The sequence below is a fragment of the Drosophila rhopaloa genome, unplaced genomic scaffold, assembly GCF_018152115.1.
Source record: "Drosophila rhopaloa isolate 14029-0021.01 unplaced genomic scaffold, ASM1815211v1 contig_115, whole genome shotgun sequence".
NCBI classification, from domain to species: domain Eukaryota; kingdom Metazoa; phylum Arthropoda; class Insecta; order Diptera; family Drosophilidae; genus Drosophila; species Drosophila rhopaloa.
Genome location: NW_025334990.1, coordinates 2,244,370 through 2,260,473, shown reverse-complemented (window position 1 = coordinate 2,260,473; position 16,104 = coordinate 2,244,370). Strand labels below are relative to the sequence as shown.

Genomic DNA, 16,104 nt, shown 5'->3' with positions numbered 1-16,104 from the left:
TGAAACCCTTTGAAACATTGACATTACTATGAATATACCATTTGTTATCATTGTTTTACTTTAACAGCCCTTAAAGTATTTGTACATATTTTTATGCCTTCCAGTTCTGTAAATCCTGTACACAATTTCTTCCCCATTACTTTGCTGATCTGCGGATTCTGTATTTACAAACCCATTTCCGAACGACCCCTGTAGCTGAGTTCAGCACTAACCACCCAACCCCCGACGATCCACCCCCGTAACGCTCGGAGCTTTGAAGCTCAGCTTTGGGGCATGCGCAGCAGAGCGAGAGAGAGAGAGGTGGCAACCGAGAGCGACAGAGAGCGGAGAACGCCCAAGGGGGTTGGCCATGGCCGCCGACCCGCTTTCCGCCTTGTTTTTTGCCATTTTTGGGTTGGAAGCTCTCGGCCGGCGGCGCTGTTGCGTTGGCGTTGCGTTTTGTTGCGCCGGCTGTTTTGCCAAAAGTGGTAAGACGGGGAGAAAGAGAGGCAGAGAGAAGAGCGACTCACGCAAAAGAGAGGAGAAGAGCGAGCGGCCATTAAAGCTCAGCTCACCTTGCCGTAAAAACTAGCAAAGTTCAATTGTGAATTTTCATCTCGATGTGTGCGTGTGCGTTGTGTTTTTTTTTCGCCAGTTCAACGAAAGAAGCTCGCGAGTGCGGTAGCGGATAACGGTAAACGGTAGACGGTAGCTCCAATAACGGTCCATCGGCGGTCCATATAGCATAGTGCAGTGTAGTGTACCGCAGTGTTTTTAAGTGAAGTGCAGACGGGGGTTGCTAGCAAAAAGCCCATAAAATACAAAACGCTAAAAGGTGAAGAAAGAAAAAATATTTAACCCAAGTGTGTCGGTTCAGTGTTTCTGTGGTGCGAAAATCTCACGAAAATAGAAAAAAAGAAAACAAGAGGAAAAATTCAATAAAAACATGGCCCGCTGAGCGTTGAGCCGCACACAACAGAAAAGGTAAGGAGAGAGTGCGTTCACTGTACAAAATTGTCATATCTTTTTGAAGACTGCAAAAGAGACACCAAAAATGTATATAGAATAAAAAAAATGGTTTTGATTACTTTTATTATCGTTTACGTTAATATTACAATTACTAAAGTACTAAATCTTTGTCACAAAAACACTGTAAGAAATTGAACAAATTTTAAGTAAAATGCACAATCTTACTTATGTATTCTTTCTTATACTGATATTGCAATTTTTAGAAATCGATTACCTTGGTTAAGAGTAAACAATTTTACTATTTTATTATTATCTAAATGAAGAAAAGATTTTATAAATAAGTATCAGCCCATAAAATATTATGTTTACAAAATATGTATTTTGATTATACCATAGGAGATATTATAATATTTTGAAACTACATTCTTAATTTAAAATGTTTGGATATGATTTATTTATTTATTTAATTATTATATCTCAGCAAAAAAGTCCAACATATTTTGCTCTGTGTACTTCAGGTTTATGCTGCTTGAATAAACTCTTTCTTCCCAAGACCACAGTTTTTTGTTGTTAAAATAATCTCACAAAACAGCAAGTGACAGAGTTTTAGTTTTCCGCATTTTCGCACTTTTTCAATATTTTTTGCGGCCAAGCCGCGGGCGTGGCTTTCCCCCTTTATTTTTTTGTTAAAAGGAAAAAGGATACGGCATTTCGTTTTCAGTTTCTGTTGGCTCTTTGTACTTTCCCCCTCTTGCTGTCTCCTCTGTGTTAATTTGTCGTGCATTTGCAGCTGGAAAAACAACGTCAACAGCTAACTGGGGAATAACAAAAACTCACGTCCGAAAAACCAAAACTAAACTCGGAAAAAAGCACGAAGCGAAAAAGAAAAACAAGCGCGAAAAGTTGCTCGCTTAATAAAGGATTTTCCATCCAGCTGGAATGTGTTGAGTGGGTGAGTTTTGCTCAAATGAATATTAATTAGCCGCGTTCGGTGGCTGCTGACTGAAATGAATGGCTGCCAAATATCTCAGTCAGCAGAGAATACAAATTAGGAAATTACTCCAAATAATTCGAGCAATTAGTAGTTGAATTTGAGCGAGTAATTTAATTGGAAAGCTGGGAATTCTAATTTTAAAATTGGCTGAAATTTTAAATAGGTTTTAGGCCTTGATTTGTTAATTGCAAATAAAAAAATTCTTTCAAATACTAATTTTGACTTAATATTGTCAGTGCATTATAAAAAGTTAAGCTAATATATGCAAAACTTAAATGTATTCCCTTGGTAAATACTTTCAGTTTACTTAACAAGTTTTGTAAACAAAGCTTTTTTTTAACACTTTAAGCGCAATTTTCACATCTTAAAGTTAAGCTCAACAGAAAACTGTGAAGAGAGTAAATAATATATTTTTTGTTATGCAAAAATTCTGTTTTCTCAGTACACTTAATTGATGTTTTCAAAGCTAATTGATACATTTTTCTCAACTGTGGGCTATTTTCTTTGGAAATTGGATCACTTTTAATTGGAAAAGCCTGTTGGCAAGGGACTTATCCCGACACTTTATACCGTAAGCCTTTTCAGTCCTTTAATTTCTGAAATCTAGTCAAAGTTGCCCTTTCCAACTTCCCCAGCCAACTCCCCCCAGATTTCGATTATATAGTATGTCCCCATTCTGGGCCATAAAGAACCATTTCAAAAGGTTAGGCACACACGCAGGGAAAACAGAAGCTGTATGCCTTTGGGTATGTGAAAAGCGTGGTTGAGGGGGTGAACAAACAATGCTGCTGAAGTGACCAGTGGACAAAAACTGCTGCTGGCCACTTGCATTCGGGCTGGGAAAAGGTTTCCAGCCTGTTGGCCAGGATGCGATAGGATGGCCCGCCCTCCACACATTTCCAATGCAAATTTTAGCCAGCAGAAAACTCAAATCAGAATCAAACAGACGCACAAGTGAGGGGCCAGAGTGTCGGCTAAACAAAAGAAAATACAACGAGGCGAATGCTGAAGTGCTTAAAATGCGTTTTGTCAACATTAACCCGAAATGGCCGGACGGCAGATAAGCAAGTCAGTCACTTTCGGGGGTTTCGGGGCGATGATTAATGCTGCAGAAATTGCTTTCGGATTTGCCAGCCAGCAACAGCTACAATGGGCTTTTCTGAAAGGAAGATTACGGATTTTACACAGTAAACAAAATATAAGAAACCGTTTATTTTGTATTAAATATTGAATCGGTTCTTACATTTAAAAATGTTAATTACTAAAAGCAAATTTAATGTTACACACCTTTAATTTGGAGGAAAATAAAACTTATTTAATAGTACAGACACAGAATTGAATTTAGAGTACCACCGAGTATCACCCCAAAACTTAATAATATCGCCTGGTTGCAAAACATAACAACAGAACATTAATAAATTAAGTACAATATTGTAAAATGTTTGCAAAAAACTGCACATGGTAATGATATTAGTTATTTATTATTATTATAATTTATTAGTAATTTTATTACATTTTTAAAGGCAAATTTCAGAGCTAACGAACGGAGCAAAATAAACATTATACAGAAATAATTTAAACGTGTTAAAGCCTTGAACTGCGAGTCTATATAGTTTCCAAAATTGCAAGAATTTTTCCCAGTGCATGCGAAACTGGCAAATGCACAAAGCCAAAGACGTTCCCCGTTTTGAGCGAAGAGGGGGTGGGTGTGGGCGGGCGGGGGGTCATGCCTGTTGCCGGGGCAACCCTCAAGGATGCTGCAACCCTTGGGCCAGGACTCGCATCTCGCAAAGGCACGGCAACAACAAGCGACAAAAGGCATGAATAATTCAGCCGGAGAATGCAGCTTGAAGATGCACAGAGCGGCGTTACAAAGAAGGCTTGGCCGTATACCCTCCGACTGACGGAATAACGAGCATAAATCCCGGCGAGGAGCTCCGGTCCTCGAAATAATTGCTTTGAGCTGCACCCCTTGGCATGGAAATTCAACGCCGAACTGTGACACAAGTTTCCCGGCAGAGAATTATCGGATCCGTCGTATACTTTAAAGCTCCTTTTATCGGATTAGACTGCTTAAAACATTAGGCGAATTATAACCACGGCGTGGAATAACCCCTTCAGGTCACTCCAACGGGCGTGGCCTGGCCCCATTTCTTCAATACCGCTTTTCCATTTAACCATTTCCACGCTTAGCACGTATTGCGCCAGCTAAATTAGATTGCGTGTGGCATGTGGCACAGGCAACAAAGGCGGCGGCAGAGGTCGTAGCACCGGCAGGTGCAAACTGCTCTGTCGACAGCTTTGGCAACAAGCCCCCTCCCATTTATTAACTTTTTCCGCGTTGCGTGATTCCCCCCAAAAACCGACTGCAAGTCCCGCCTCCAAAAGGTGGCTCAAACGTATGCACGGATTGGTAATCTCCTATTTGCAAATTAATAATGTTCCGACAAAGCCAACATAATCACGAAAAAAATAGTAAAAGTAAGGTAGTAAAAAGGTAAATAATTGGGAGGACTTATATTTCAACTTTATCTCGCTTTGTTTCCATGTCAGCAGAGAAGTAAAGTAAAATAGAAAATTCTGGATGCCTCATTAATTTGACTATAAGGAAAAACAAGCAATAATACTTGACTCTACTCGAGATGCGATTGCAGCATAGTGATTTGTAATTCAATAAGAAAAATGTTAGTATTAAAAATGCTTTCTTTCATTCCAATTAAATAGCAAATATGGAATTTCAAACAAAGCATAAATCCCAGTTTTCCATGCAGATTTAATCAACCCCAACTCCAATGTATTTTTATTAATTTCATTTAAATTTCAATTTATATTGATTAAAAGCACAAATTAAGCAATACAAAACGTCTGCACTGTAGAAAAATATTAAAAATAAATCAACCTGTAATCCCCAATTAAAACCATCAATGGATGCAGGTGAGATGCTTACCTTAAAATTGTGATTAAATATTCATTACAAAAGTAACTGTAGTAAATGTAGTTTTATTTTAATGAAAACATTGAGTTCTGCAAGAAATTTGTTATATTATAATTATAATTTATACGTGTACATATTCCAAAAGTAAATAAATGCTATGGCAAAACAAGTTTTTTTTCTTTTATGTATTTATTATTTTTTGTTTATGTTGTTCAAAGTGAAGGGTGTTAAAACCAAAAGTTTTTTGTTTGGTTTCAAATTTGGATAAATCGACATAAAGTACGAATACATTTTTGGGGTTACTCGAAAGTATTGCAAAACTAAATATTTTATATTTACCACTGCAGTGGTTAAATCAGTGATTTCCCGAAAATCTGCGATAAATTTGCTTCTCAAATTGTTATAAAATATTCATTGCCTAAGTTACGCCACTTGCCTGCGGACCAATTAAACTTTAATTGAATTACAACTTTTCGAATTCCTTGGCACTCGCCCAAACACACAAGCGTGAGTTCAATGTCAGTTGGTCGTTGTTCGTTGGTCGTTGGTCGCCAGTGGGTTAATGATGCGCGACCGGGGCAAACGAAAGCAAAAGCCAGAAGCTTAAGCTTTGGATTCAGCTTCAGCTTCAGCTCGAAGTCGGAGGAACCAGAGCAAGAAATCACAACCCACGCGAATCGACGAAGCGTCAAAGAAATCATTTCATTATGGGGCAAGAGACTCTATATAAGTTTGCAGAGCGTACACAACCCATGGAGCGGGCCTAAGTGAATGAAAATGAAAAAGTGCTGGTGGCACACACAAGTTACGTGATCAGAATGATAAACCCGGGCTCAGCATACATATAGAGAGTGGGGCATGTGGGTGGTGCAGACGGGCCCACAAGTGGCCGGTGGGTGACTGATGGTGGGTGGTGGCAGTTGAATCAAATAAATTTTCATTGTACTCGCGCTCCGACGGATTCCCTTTCTATTATTCCGGCTTTTGTTTGATGGACTCGAAGCTCGAATTAATTAAATCGTCACCGTTTGTTTTGTTGTGCGTAGAAATGACCGAGTCCGAATCGAAATCTAAATCCAAATCCGAATCAAAACGAAATTAGTGGTCAAAAAAAAAGTGAACGCTAGTCGCTGTTTGCATTATGAAATCCGTACAGCCCTAATGGGCCTGGCAGATGTCACGACAGTTCATGGCTGGCAAATCCGGCGCAAAACAGAAATGTAATTAAACTTTTAATTAAATGAATTAAAATACCATCTCGATGACATCTGTGGGGAAATTGTCATAACCCCCATGACAACGCGGATGTTGTTGGCTATAAAAAAATGTCTAAAGCTCACAGATTGAAACTACACGGAAAATGTTTTTTTATGTAATAACACATTAGAAATTATATATTATGTAATAAATCATAGAAATTAATTGGGATGTTTCTTAATTTACTAAGTATTTAATGTCTAATTATAAAACTAAACTATAATATGTTGAAAAAATTTAGGATTTATAATATTTAAGGGGAGACCGTTGAAATATTTTGCGGTTTTCAAAGATTGGATAATTGACTTTTCGTGCAATTCCTTCGAATTAATACATATTTGTCGCTTGGGAAATTATTGTTCATTTAATTTTAAATACATTGAGCTATGCCTTACTTTGAAGAGTAAAAAGTTCGAGCTATATCGATTTTTTAAGCCGAGAATAGAATAACAATAGGAATAGGAAAAAACAATTGCTAAATAATAATACTTAAAACTTAAGCCTTCAATTTATAACCAGTTGATAAGAAGTTCGTGTTAGTTTTTTCCCAGTGTAGTTAGCTTTGTTTGAGTTTCTTTGAACTGTCAGTCTTTAATTGGAGACAAAAGAGGCCAAATGGAGGCCCAGCTTTATAAATGCGGTCAGCAAATGGGCGGCCACGCCCACTGGCCGCCCTCATTTATTAGTTGGCCTGCGGAGCGAAAGAGAGGCCAACAAAAGCAAAAAGGTAAATGCGGCGAATGTGTAACCATAAACCACCCAGTTAACCACAAAAACGATTTTGGTTCACCTCTGTATATCCACGTTAGTGCCAATGGGTGGGTGGTGCATTTGCGGGGAGGGGGATGGGGGTGCCAGGAACATTGTGGGTCATGCACTTCCAACCCCGGTTATCCTTGCAAAAGGACCCAAGAGTGATTGTCCGCACTTAGGGCCAAAAACTGAAGCCAATAGGCTAAATTGAGCAGCAAAAAAGCAATAGCTACAGTGATGGATAGTATCTAAGTAGTAACAGGTATTTTATTTCAGTAGACACCGTAATTATCAGTAAAAAAGGTTCTTAAAATGCATAGGTATATTATAATACACTTTGTTGACCTTTTTAATACTTTGAAAATAATCGAATATTATTTACAGATTTAATAGCCTAATTGACTTTTATTTACTTTTAATCTAACTTATATTTTCCCAAAAATACTTTTCTTTTTGTGTACATAATACATAGTACTTTTTTCAACACTGTGGTCTCAAAATAAGGACAGAGAGAGAGGGATAAAAAGTGTGAAAGACAGAGAAGGAAGGACACATTGAAAAAGCAACAGTCTGCTTAACATGGCCCACTTGGCAGGGTTGTCAGGTTTTCGTTCATGTTCCAGTTGCCTGCTCCCCAACTCTGGTTTCATGTTCATTTTTCGGTAGTTTTATTTGCTCATCGCCGAGTGACATTTTGGCTGACGTTGGCGGACTTCCTTCCTCCGTCCTTCTTCCCCCCTCCCCAGCACCCTTCTTCTAACCCCCTTTTTCCCGCAGGGCGAACGACACGTGCTGTTGGCAGACGACGTGCTCACCCCTTCCACCCCGCCCATGCAAAACCCCCTTTTTCGGTTTGGCTTAGCCGCAGTCGGGAGTTTGTTCATTATTTTGAGCCAGGAGCACTGTGGTTCAAAGTCACGAAAATGTCCTCCATGGCATACATGATATGTATATGCTTGACAAAACAAAATTGGAACTGCATATGCAATGCAAAACTAGAAATAAAATAGAAAGCTGAATAACAAATTGTGGACACGCTTTTAACCAATTTGACATTTTTTAAAACCAATGTTGGTAAATTTTTATAAAACTAAAATGAAGTAAAGTGATGTTAAATTCATACGGAAAAAAAATCCACAGAAAGCTAAATCAAAGAAAAATTGGATGAAAAAGTTGTTTAAAAACAATGTGAAAATGAATTGAAGTGAAATAAAAACCAAGCATCATTTATTTATACAAGTCTACGCCATTAAGTTTATACCCAATGAAAACATTTCAGGAAAATTTGCTAAGCTTTAAAATTAAATTTAAACAAGTTTTACCATTTCATAAAAAAAGTTAGAACTATATCTATAGAAGCTCGAACAAAAGATGGAAAAGCAAAAATGTGAATAAAAATGTTGAATATTTATTCTAAACTGGTCTTTCCAAATAAAGCAAAACTTCAGTCTTTGTTTGGACATTGGATTTGTTTTATGAAAACAACGTTTTATTGCTTTTATTGGATGCTTCACCACTGTTTGGTCTACTCCCCTTGGTCGATTGTGTTTTTAATTTCTTTTGATGTATTAACCCCAGACACCTCCCCGAATTTCCACCCTTATCGCAATCGAATATCACCCCGACACTCTCGACCACCTTGACACTGGCCATCGAACGTAAATTGTTATTGGCTTTTTATCTGGCCCAAACGTTTTAAATGCAGATTTATGCAATTCCCATTCGATACGAATATTATTTCTGGCAGGAGCCAAAGCCCATTGAATTCAATCAAAAAAGGAATATTGTTTATCCGACAAGGAATTCCAAACATCCATCCATTCATTCATTATTATTGACAAATAACCATAAACAATACGGAAGCAGCTGAAAAACTGTGGGAAATTTAAAAAATATTTGTGGCTCCTCTCGGGTTTGCCGCTATAAATTTGTGTTGTGCGGAAAAACCTTCTGGCTTAAGCCCTGTTGGACCATAAAAATTCCATCAGCTCTGGAGCAATTCCATTAGCACGAAATGATTTGATGCGGTTTTAGATCCTGTTATCTGCGGTCGAAAGGGGGGTTATTTAGGGGGGTTCCAGCCAAGAAGCAGGAAGCACAAGTGGATTGAAAAGTCATAAAGTCAATTTCTGCTTTCTCATTCTACACTTCTTTTCTCTTCGTTCGCTTTGACTATTAAGCTTCCTTTCGGAAGTATTTTTTGTGTCTCTGGAGCTGTAAAGTTTAAAGCACTTGCCTTAGTGTCTTCTATGCTTTTTTTTTGTGCTTAAATTGCTTGGAAATTTTCACAGCCCAATGCAGCTATTTAACGATGAGGCTAACCCTTGGCCAGTCTAATCACCTAATCCTTCTTACCACACAGCACCTGCACCCACGAAAATTGTGTTCTCTAATTGAAATGTATTGTGGAGTGGCAGTGGGCCGAAATCCTATTATCTACGAGTCCCAAACCCCAGGGGTACCATTCCCCATTCCCATTCGCAGGACCATAATGTGCACGGCAAAATAATAGGCCTGAAATTGTAGCTGATACATGGAGTGGGGTCATGGGATGATCGCCATTTGTAACGCCACAAAGGAGGATTGTTTTTGATCTTATTAAAAATATGCTGTAGGGCAGGGTTTTCTGCAATTAACAACATTGTTTTAAATTTTCCCTGTGTCAGCAGCAGAAACTCACAAAAAAGATTAAAGAACAATACCTAAAAAACCTGTACCGAAATAAGTTACAAAATGATTGTTTTACGAAATAACGTGGGATTTATTTCCATTCGGAAACCACATTATATCTATTGAGCTGTTTAAATAAAACAAAAAATACAAATACATAGCAAATACCTAAGCTATACCTAAATTAAAAAATAATCCAAATTTTTTTCACGGCTATGATTAAAGTAAACCATGTGTTAATCAATTGTTGAAAATAATTTATTGTCAAATTAAACATTTTTAAATAAAAATAGCTTTTCAAGAATCTGACAAATGAGATTTTATTTTTATGATTTATAGTAATTTATAAAAAGTGTTGTGAATTTACTAGGTAAATACCATCTTGTGTTTGTGGAAGCGTCTCTCACTGGAAACAGTTTTCCTTTGATATAATCGCATTAATGTCTAACTTTTGAGTGATTTTTTTTCTGTGCAGCAGGAAAATGTCAGGATAATGTGAAATGTACACCTCCGAGAGAGAGAGAGAGACAGAGATAGAGCTGGGCGACAACTGCTCCTGGTGAGGATTTTAAGCACACATTAAGGGGTCGGGAAAGTGGAGATGGGTGGCGAATGCAGATGCAGCCGCAAAATGCCAGGAACGCATAAAATTCCGACATTACCGCCGTCGCTTGATCGTTGGTGTTCAAGGGGCAGGGGGCTTTGGAATGTGCGGTGGGATGGGGAATTTGATAAGGCAGCTGAAAAAGCGACGCATGTGTGGACCAAAAGCTTCCGCTTGAAGGCGGACTAGGAGTTGGCCCACGGAAAATGGAAAAGGAAATTGAGTGTGTGTAATGCGTACTTATGGCGCACATTTTAAATGAAATTTTCACTGGCACTACGCTTCCTGTCGCTTGTCTCCTGGTTGCCCCTGGTAGCCCCTCAAAGTCCCCTCCTTGCACGCTATATCCTGCCTCTCCGATATCCTGTATCCCTAGCTTCCGCTAAGCAATTTCGATGGGATTGAAGTGCGGCATGTGGGCAACAGGTGGCGCTGCTCGAGGACACACCTCCTGTGGGCTGCATATTTTGCCGGCTTCCGCTCGTATGTTTCGCATATTTGCCTGCCTTCCTCCCATATTCTTTTTTCCTTCTGTCCCTTCTCGTTTTATTAAATTCGTGCCTGTCTGCCCGGTCGAGTCGTACGGTGCTCCTGGCCAGGAGCTTATTCCCGCCAGTGGGACCGGCTTGCGATGGCTGCTTTCCCTCCAACCTTGGCCCCACTGCAGGCACAATTCATTTTTCATGTAGTCTCGAGGAGGAGCACACGGAAAATAGACATGTAGGGGTAGGGGGTGAAGGGGGAGAGAAATATAGCCTGAGCTGCGTCTTTTTCAAATGCAATATTAATTGGTTTAGACTGGAAAGAAATGTGCTTTAATTCTTACATATATACATTTACATATATAAATACTTTTTCATTTTAATAAAATATTTGATTAACAAGAAAGGAAAGCTAACTTCGGGCGGAGCCGAAGTTGATATACCCTTGCAGAATACTCTTTAAATTATATTCTTCAGAATTATTCATATGATGCATTCCTAATACTCATAAAAAATCCCAACTTCCTAACTTTACAAACACCAAAGTTATGGCATTTCCAATCGTTCAGTTATATGGCAGCTATGGGATATATTCGGCCGATCCTTATGAAGTTTGGTAGGTCGGATTGATTGGCCAAAAATAAAACCCATAGAAAATCCCAACTTCCTAACTTTACAAACACCAAAGTTATGGCATTTCCGATTAATCAGTTATATGGCGGCTATAGGATATAGTCGGCCGATCCTTATGAAGTTTGGTAGGTCCGATTGATTGGCCAAAAATAAAACCCATAGAAAATCCCAACTTCCTAACTTTACAAACACCAAAGTTATGGCATTTCCGATCATTCAGTTATATGGCAGCTATAGGATATAGTCGGCCGATCCCGGCCGTTCCGACATATATACTGCGTGCAAAGGAAAGAAGGGTGTGAGCAAAGTTTCAGTTCGATATCTTTAAAACTGAGAGACTAGTTTGCGTAGAAACAGACAGACGGACAGACAGACGGACAGACAGACGGACAGACAGACGGACAGACAGACGGACAGACGGACAGACGGACAGACGGACAGACGGACATGGCTATATCAACTCAGAAGGTGATCCTGATCAAGAATATATATACTTTATAGGGTCGGAGATGTCTCCTTCACTGCGTTGCACACTTTTGACCAAAATTATAATACCCTCTGCAAGGGTATAAAAATTTCCTTTAGATTTTTAATGTATAACAACATTATTTGTAAAACACTTTTAGTTTTTATACCCTTGCAGAGGGTATTATAATTTTGGTCAAAAGTGTGCAACGCAGTGAAGGAGACATCTCCGACCCTATAAAGTATATATATTCTTGATCAGGATCACCTCCTGAGTTGATATAGCCATGTCCGTCTGTCCGTCTGTCTGTCCGTCTGTCTGTCCGTCTGTCCGTCTGTCTGTTTCTACGCAAACTAGTCTCTCACTTTTAAAGCTATCGAGTTCAAACTTTGCACACACCCTTCTTTCCTTTGCACGCAATATATATGTCAGAACGGCCGGGATCGGCCGACTATATCCTATAGCTGCCATATAACTGATTGATCGGATATGCCATAACTTTGGTGTTTGTAAAGTTAGGAAGCTGGAATTTCCTATGGGTTTTATATTTGGCCAATCAATCCGACCTACCAAATTTCATAAGGATCGGCCGACTATATCCTATAGCTGCCATATAACTGATTGATCGGAAATGCCATAACTTTGGTGTTTGTTAAGTTAGGAAGTTGGGATTTTCTTAGGCGTTTGTTTTTGGCCAATTAATCCGACCTATCAAATTTCATAAGGATCGGCCGACTATATCCTATAGCTGCCATATAACTGAACGATCGGAAATGCCATAACTTTGGTGTTCTTAAAGTTAGGAAGTTGGGATATTTTATAAGTATTAAGAATGCATCATATGAATCATTTTGGAGAATATTATATACAGAGTATATATCTGCAAGGGTATATCAACTTCGGCTCCGCCCGAAGTTAGCTTTCCTTTCTTGTTTAACTTAATTGTTTTTAGTTTTTTTTTATTCAAATTTTAAATGAATATTTGGTTAATTGGATCATTGTAAAGTGCCTTTATCCCTTTAAAAAGTAAATTAATGTTTTCCATTTTTGTTTGCATACGGGGTAGATATATTAAAGAAAAAACCCTTTGTTAAATTTCAGTGAAAGAGCAAAGGCTATTAAATTTAATTTCACCAACTGATTTAATTAATGCTACTTATTTGCCCACGGATTTTTTTTAAAACAAATAATTGTTTACTTTTCATTTTATTTTAACAAATATCGCCTGTAGGAAAATATAAGTAATAAACTCCCTTTTATATCATCTTTGTTAAGTATCCTCTACTGCGTATTTATTTAGCTTGCAAATTGAATTTGTTTTTTCTTGCATTTTTTGCAGTGCCTTTGTGTCGTATATTTTGCCACAATGCGACAAATTCCGAGCAGCGAATGCCATACCATTTTCCTCTCCATCTTTCACTGGCCATGTTTGTTTTGTAATGTTTCCTTCTGCTCATTTGCACTCGAGTCGCGTTCTGCTGCCTGCCATCGCAATGGAAAATAAATTTGTCAACTTGCAGTTGCATTCGCAATTCTCCAGTTTTCCCCTTCGCCCGGAAAACCACGAAAAAAGAGCAGCGTGAGCTACATCTGCTCGGCAGTTTGTTAGCTTTTTGCCGTCAGCGGCTATTACACATTTCATTTTATTGTCACGTACGCAGTGTCTCTTTATAGCGCATACGCCCCGTCGCCAGCCGATTTCGATGGACTAGGAGCCATATATAGAGCGTTTACAGTTGTCTCGGCGACCAGAATCGAACGTCGAAGGTTGTTAACTATCGCTGGGTGTGGCCATTGAATTTAAATCGCTTTTTATGCCAGTTGTAAAGTTGAGTTTTCTTGTCCGAAATTAGTTTCCATTCATTCGAATTTGCTGCAGAATTACGTCACTTAATTGATAACAAGCAAGGAACATTTTAATTACATCAACGAGCAAGCATATTAAATATCAATTAGGTAATACCAAAGTGCAGGTTATGAAGTTAACAAATATTGACTCACAAGGTTCAAGTGTCAATTTGTCTGCCTGTTAAGTAATTAATTATCATTGACTTCAACGTTTTGTGGCCATGCAGTGAAAAGTTTAAGATTCTTGTGTTAAATTCAGTTTGAAAAATCAAATAGTTAGTATTACCAATTCCTAATAATTAATATGCAGAGGAATAAGTATAATATAATAAGTATAGAGCGAATAAAGCTATAAACTATTTATTACAATTTGTAGCTTTGTTTGGCTGCTTAGAAAAGGTGTGAATAATTATAAACTTAATTAAATAATTAATAATTCAATTTCTATCCTTTAATTTAACAATATCATAGTTTTTACTTTTTTTTTACAAACTATTATTGGCAAAATGTATTTATATATTTTCGAAGTCACGTGAAAAAGAATATTTCGTTAATCTGTTAAAGGCTTTGAGAACAAACGCTTAGAAAAACTCTTTTATATATTTTTTAAGAGTAATTTGCTCTTTAATAAGAATCTATTTTACTTTTAGCTTTTAACTTTCAAATGGTAATCTCATTACATTAGGGACACAAAGCAAGAAATCCAGATTGTAATCTCATTTTTTTCTTGTAGGTATAAGTACTTAGTTTGAGTAAAGGAAAAACTCGACAAATTTGCAGCTGCATTTAACTGCTAATTAATTATTAGGAACCTAATGACCATCAAGTGAAGAGCTAAAGAAATTCCGCATTTAAATTGTAAATGAAGTAAAGAAAAGAAGACTCAGTTAAAAAAAACTATACCTGTTCTAGCAGTTTCCAGCTGCTTTTAACTACCGCTGCTCATGCATTTTGAATGGCGATGAAGGAAAAACTTTGTCATTTAATTCCGTCATTCGTTTAAAAAAGTGTCCCCGAAAGTTGCTCAAGGAAAAAAGGTAAAACGAAAGCTGCAAAAACATTTGCTCTTTGTTACCAACAATTGGAAAACACCTGAAAAAAGTTAACTCCTGTTTAAACTTTGCGTTCGGCACGAAGCCAATTAAAATTCTATGGAATGAATTAGAGTGCAAGCTGCATTCACATTCGCGTCGCACTAATTCACTTTTCAGTTCCATCTTTTAGTTACTTATGCCATCTCCTTCAGCCGTGGAAAATAGCCGTGGAAAATATTCCTACACTTTTCACAGTCGTTTTTCGGTGTAGCAGTAGAAGGAGCATTACACGGAGAGGAGCCAAGTCTGGTGCAGGCCATGCCGGAAATATCTAAAAGGAACAGAAGGGGAGCAGACTTATTGCATTACTTACGCTAAATAACCACTTACAAAGTGGCATTAGACGACGGGGATGAACACAGAGAAAACTGATCCCGATGAGGTAATGACGGCGATGATGTTGATGCCGGGGAACTACTCATTAAAGATATGCCATAAACACTGCCAGCGAAATGCCAACAGGTAGAGCCAGCTGAAAGTTTCTGCACGGCTTATACGAAAATGAGTCAGTCAAACAGACCGAGGAATATGCAAATGTGGGGATTGTGGGGAAAACCAAGGAAGCGTGCTCGAAATATGCATTCCAATACACGACTGATTCTGTATCTGCATTTTTGCTTCGTGTGTATCTGTGTGCGGTTAAACAGGCATACGAAAAGGGAAGCATCTCGGTTTCTCGGCGTGGAAAGCCCGGAAAAATCATCCTCTGTGAGTTGGCTGTCTGGTCTTGCCTTTGATTGAGTTTCCACTGCATGAAATTCGCATTGAGGGAATTGTTTTCCTCGCTGTTTATTCAAAAATTTAAAGACTTTTCATCCGTCTGATTTTTGTTTGTTATTCAAGCCTGAAGAGCCCTCAACTGGAATGCTTGAATATATACGTAAATTAAAACAAGAGCCGCAATTAAGTGCCAGCTGCTTGAAAATGTGGATACATCCATAAATAAATTGTTTAAACAAAAGGGGGAAAACAGGTTCTTTGTTTGCCGATTGTTTAAGTTGTGTAGGAAGGAAATTGCCCATTTTATCGTGTAAAAGAGGTTCTTTACTCTTCAATAGTTAGAGAACAATCACCTTGTGTTTTGTACAAGTCTTTGGATAAACTCAAGGTATTGATTGTATATGTCATATGTATATTATCGATTTGCTGGTTGAGGTCTTCAAAGCGGACAAAAAGACAGAAAATATGGAATTAATAAGCTTGTAAGTTTGTATTAAATATAACTTAGTGTAACCAAATTATATTCCTAATTTTCTAATTGAAACATTATACCACACGTGGTTCAAGGAATGCTTACATATTCGAAAGTATCTGATAACCAACAACCACTTTAACTTGAAGCTTGCACTATTTTCTATGTTTTCCCGCCGACTGATCTCTTTAAGGATTTGCATTTGACTTCACTGAGAATCTGCTGGCG

The 16,104-nt window shown here is 38.1% G+C and overlaps 1 protein-coding gene across 1 annotated transcript in view; it reads left to right on the top strand.

Annotated features, from left to right (window-relative positions):
- The first annotated feature begins 615 nt into the window (after positions 1 to 615).
- LOC108043172 (kazrin) overlaps positions 616 to 16,104 on the top strand; it is a 51,345-nt gene continuing 35,856 nt past the window's right edge. Inside the window, 2 exon segments of the mRNA XM_044456532.1 lie at positions 616 to 963; positions 1,739 to 1,900. The gene's annotated coding sequence lies outside the window, so the exon portion shown is untranslated.